The sequence below is a fragment of the Genypterus blacodes genome, unplaced genomic scaffold, assembly GCF_046128005.1.
Source record: "Genypterus blacodes isolate CSIRO-AG114 ecotype Tasmania unplaced genomic scaffold, CSIRO-AGI_Gbla_v1 ptg000070l_1, whole genome shotgun sequence".
NCBI classification, from domain to species: domain Eukaryota; kingdom Metazoa; phylum Chordata; class Actinopteri; order Ophidiiformes; family Ophidiidae; genus Genypterus; species Genypterus blacodes.
Window position 1 is genome coordinate 7322166 of NW_027466880.1, and position 5335 is coordinate 7327500.

Genomic DNA, 5335 nt, shown 5'->3' on the forward strand with positions numbered 1-5335 from the left:
TTTGTAAATCCCACCTACTTTGTAATTTTTGATTTTTATTATCCAATTTCAGAACTGGGATGAATGTGAGGCCTTTGCTCAGTAGGCTAAGCTGATCAGAGGTAAGTACTATGTCCTCACTCAGATTCATCACATTTCTTATCCCCTCCTGTGTAGGCAGGCTTATGGGGATGTCTAATTTAAACAGCTGCACCAGTGCTTCAGCATTTCTGTTGCTGTTTCCTTGGTCCAGTGTATTTTGTCCTTGGTCTCCGTGTCGAATTTGGATCGAGGTAATGCAGGTAAGTATTTCACATTTTTAATTATGTGTGTATTTAAGTGGGTCAATTGTTCTTTTTCTCTAGCAGGGAGTGCCGCGGAGAAGTTGATCTCCGGGACCCAGATCTCTGCGTTGGGAAATTTGCTTTTTGTACTCTCAGAGCTGCCTGCATTTCTTTGATTGGCGTTATCGCCGTCGCTTGTGAGCGATGATTTATACCAAATGATAAGATAACCTTGGTTACTGTCGGTGAGACTGTTGCCTTAGAGACAATGCTTTCCGCATGCCTGAATGTAGCACCTAGATAGGCATCTATTTGGATGTTGTTGTTTTTGAAAGGGTTAGGGTTAGGGTTGGGGTTGGGGTTGGGGGCAATGATGAGACAAACATCTCATCATCACCCAGAGCACGGGCCATCCATACTGCACAAGTCCAGAACAAGAACTTACCTCTCATTAAGGCCTGATGGCCATAATGTGGAGAGTTGGAAGATCCATATTCTCTCCTGCCTCCTTCTCTGCGGTACAGGCCGGTGTAGGCTTTGCTGTAAAACAGAGAAAGAAGCAAAACAAAACTCCAACCATGCGGGCGCAGGTGAAGGATTACATTAAGCACCAGTCAAACATTTCCCTGGATTGGATGGGAGTAAAGGGGGATGTAAACATAGGAGTAATAAACTCCTCTTCAAAGGAATGCAGGTCTGCTGTTCCTGTCTTATTTTCCTGTTTCTCCATCCAATCCAAGAGGCCCCCACTTTTTTTCAACATCTCCGTGAAGACAACATTCGCCTGCTCAGGGGGGGTCGAGGCCCACCAGTCAGCGTCCATCACATCATCCTCCGTGTCAGATACCATAAAATCTGATTCATCACAGGATGGCAGTGGTGATCCGGGTTGGGATTCACCGTCACAGGATGGTAGAGGTGATCCGGGTTGGGATTCACCTGATGACTGACTGTGATAAATCTGGGCAGTGGGAGTTGTCATACTTACCCCTGATGTTGATGGAAAAGAGGGAGGGGTCACCTGCGGCACATCAGGGTCCTCAGTCACTCCAAGTCGGAAGTGGAGCGTTCCCTCTACTTCATCCAGGGTTTGGGGGAGCAGTCTTCTTCCCAATCTGCATTTGGCCCACTTGATGGCCACCAGCCAAGGAGCCTGCCAATCATTAGAACATATACTGTTCAATTTGGCCAGTTCTGATTTAAGGCTATCCTCATAATGATCTCTAAGAATGATCATCGTATTGACGGCCCAGAACTGTGCATTGCCCTCTATTAATGATTGTGTAGTAGCAGTGGGGGATGCAGGCTTAATAATGCCACAAAGATGATCCTGAATCCTACCGATTGTGACTGGTTGATCCTTCAAGCCCACATTATTTTGGTGGTGCACTAACTTTATGATCTTAAAGATCGATCGCACTTTCCGGGAAAATTGAGGATCATCCGACTGAGGCACTGTGTTTTGTTGTGGGAGTGGCAGGTTGCGCCGTTCTCCGCGGGGATCCGTCCATTTTGGACGTTTATAAGGGGCCCGTGTGTTTGTTTGTCTGTTTGTGCACTTTTGCACAGGACGCGGCTGCACGGTTCGGGAGCGAGCTCGTGAGCGCTGTCCTGCTGACTGTCGGCGGGCGGGTCCACCATTTTGTTTGTTTACATACTGGGGCCTGCGGCCCGCGACACGCTGTGGCAGCGGTGCCGCATCATAATAGGGCCGACTCCAGTATGCCTCCTCAGGCAATCGTTCCTCCCTCCGCCATGCCATTAATGGCTGCGGCCCAGCGCCATCGCTCGAAACCGCGTCATGCACTCTATAGCCCGACTCGTAATGTCGGGATTCCCAGCGTCCTCTCCCGGGACTGCGTGGACGAGTCCAGCCAGGGCGAGACCGGCTATCACGGAACGGAGGCAAGAGTGCGTGTCCCACCACGTCACACCGCCGATTGCCCGGAAGTTCCCGAGCGATCACGAAGCCAGCATCGCCTCGGTAACGCCCGGCCAACACGTCAGCGTACGAGCGGCGTCTGTTCGGCCACGATAAGTGCCGTCCAGTGCCCCTCTCGGGTGGATGTTGTTCTTGCGGAGCGAATCGCTGTGGATTCCTCCGTCTTTTGCGAGAGACAAGAGTCCATTCGCCATCGTGCGCATCCATTTCCGGTACGTCACAAGTTAAACAACTACACAAAACGATATTTTATGACTTTAAATTAAATACTTAGCTTGTATTGGAGTCCCAAGTGTCTGGATTAATCTCCTATTATTTAAATATTTTCAACAAGAACTCTAGCAACGTTTCGACTTTTAATCAGTCTTCCTCAGGCTGTCTTGTTGATTGTGTGTGTTCTCTCTCTGGAAGATCAGAAGAAAGGGGTCAAGCTGCAGGTAGGACTTCCGGTTCAGCTCAGCGGTCTGCGTGGCCGGAAGGGGAGGATCGGTTGTCCAGGTGACGTCCATGTGTTGACTGCCACATTCCCAGCATCGTCTCACCCGATTGGTGGACATCTACCTGTGTTAGACTGAGCCTTTGACAAATGATTTCCATACACACAACACAATAATAACACTAATTTATTAAATTTTAAACTTTAAATGAATCAGCATGACAGAGATACAATATTAAGCATTCTCTTTAAACTGATTTGCACTGTTTTTTATTGATTTTAATGTTTTTATTTATTTATAACACTCTCCTCAACCTTTTAAAATTAATTAAAGTTGTTCCCGTTTGTTATTGTGTTCAAAAAACATTCTATAAGTTCTAATTAACTTTCCTGCCTGTGTCAGATACAGTTGCATCTGTTTGTCCACAGGATGGCAGATACAGTTGCATCTGTTTGTCCACCGGATGGCAGCGGTGATCCGGGTTGGGATTCACCTAATGTTCTTTTGAAACAACAATAAACTACAACTGTGAAAACATCATGATCATGTCAATTTTATTATTATATTATTAATTCCTCAGAACCTGCATAATTTTAGTTATACTATTATGACCTTTAATGCCCTGTTAGTTTTATTCCATAGCCCCAGTCTAGGTTTGATAAGCCCTAAGTAACCATAATAAAATGTTTTTATGTTCTTTAAAGCTTTTTAAGGTTACCACAAAGATGTTAGGGTTAAAATCAAGCTTAAGAGTTAGGGTTCAAATTAATGGGGGTTAGGGTTAACTTTTAAGGTTAAGTTTAGGGTTAAAGGTCAAGGTTTAGTGTTTTAACTACTCAGTAACCCTACTAAAAAGGTCAGGGTTAGGGTTAGGGTTAGGGTTAGGGTTAGGGTTAGGGTTAGAGTTAGGGTTAGAGTTAGGGTTAGGGTTAGGGTTAGGGTTTAGGGTTAGGGTTAGGGTTAGGGTTAGAGTTAGGGTTAGGGTTAGGGTTAGGGTTAGAGTTTAGGGTTAGGGTTAGAGTTAGGGTTAGGGTTAGGGTTAGGGTTAGAGTTAGGGTTAGGGTTAGGGTTAGGTAATATTGATGTGAATGCTATTGCACGTGTAAAACGCTTGTGTAGCACTGGCACACGGTGGTCTACTAAAATAGAGCTAGATTCTGTAAAAGTACCGCTCCCTTCCTAGTGAGAGCCCGGGTTCAAACCAAAGTGACAGATAAAAGTATAATAATAAATGGCATAAATAAGTACCCATGTATATACAAGTAAAAATAAAATAATAATGGTAAGATAGATAAGAGATAAATAGAATAATAAATAATTAATAAATAAATAGATAAATAACATAGTAAAAAGTATATACACACACACACACACATATATATAATGACATAAAAACATGCAATTGTAAAATGATAAAGGAGTTAGGATAAATTAGTTAGGGTTAGGGTTAGGGTTAGGGTTAGGGTTAGGGTTAGGGTTAGAGTTAGGGTTAGGGTTAGGGTTAGGGTTAGGGTTAGGTTTGGGTCAAGGGGGGCATGGGTCACCCACTGTCAAAGCGGGTTCCCCAGCCGGTGCACTCGCCATCGCACGTCCTTGTTTCAGCCACACCGACCACCATTTGCATCAAAAATTCGGCCTTTCAGACCGTACATGTATAGTTGGGGTTAGGGTTAGGGTTAGGGTTAGGGTTAGAGTTAGGGTTAGGGTTAGGGTTAGGGTTAGGGTTAGGGTTAGGGTTAGAGTTAGGGTTAGGGTTAGGGTTAGGGTTAGGGTTAGGGTTAGGGTTAGGGTTAGAGTTAGGGTTAGAGTTAGGGTTAGGTGGGTGATAAGTGTGCTTGTAGTTGCTAGTAGCACTTGTGGGGCGCTGGCACACGGAGACCACCACCCAACTCAGAAAAAAACCCCAGTACACCAAAACGCCAGTGCCCAGGCCCGAACCCAAGGGAGGGAAAAGAAAAAACAAATCCATATAAAAATCATATTTCAAACCCCAAAGAAAACCAACATCCAAGATACACAACACAAAACCAGAACACCAACCATATCAAATGCGACAAAAAAAAAAAAAAAGGAAATCATCATATAAGTGCTATGGAGTGGTGGGGAGGTACATTGGAGACCGTGCGGGATGGGGGTGACTCACCATATTTCTCTCCCAGGCTGCAAATAATAAGTGCCTTGTCCATTCTCCCAAAAGAAAGTGCCGTAATCATGCAAAATAAGAAAAGATAATAATCATATAATGTAGGAAAATATAAACAATATAAATAATATAAACAATATAAATAGTATAAATATATATAGAAAAGAAGATTTGGACAAACTATAAGTGCTACAACCTAGAAAAATAATTAAGTGATCGCCCCACTTGTTCCCCACTTCCTCCACCCAGTACTCCCACACACTCCTCTAGAATTTAAAGAATAAATAAATAATGAAAAATTAGTGTAGAATAATATAAGTGAATGAATAAATAAGTAAATAATAATAATAACAGCAATAATGATAATAATAGATAATGAAAAAATATATAATGCATGCGATTATTAACCAATAACATTAATTGTTAACAAATAACATAAATAATATAATCATGCAACCAAAGCATGCTACCAAAACAAAAATAAATGAATAAACATTTAATGTTTTGGAAAGAAAATCATAAAGGTATAAAAAACCAAAGAAATAATAAT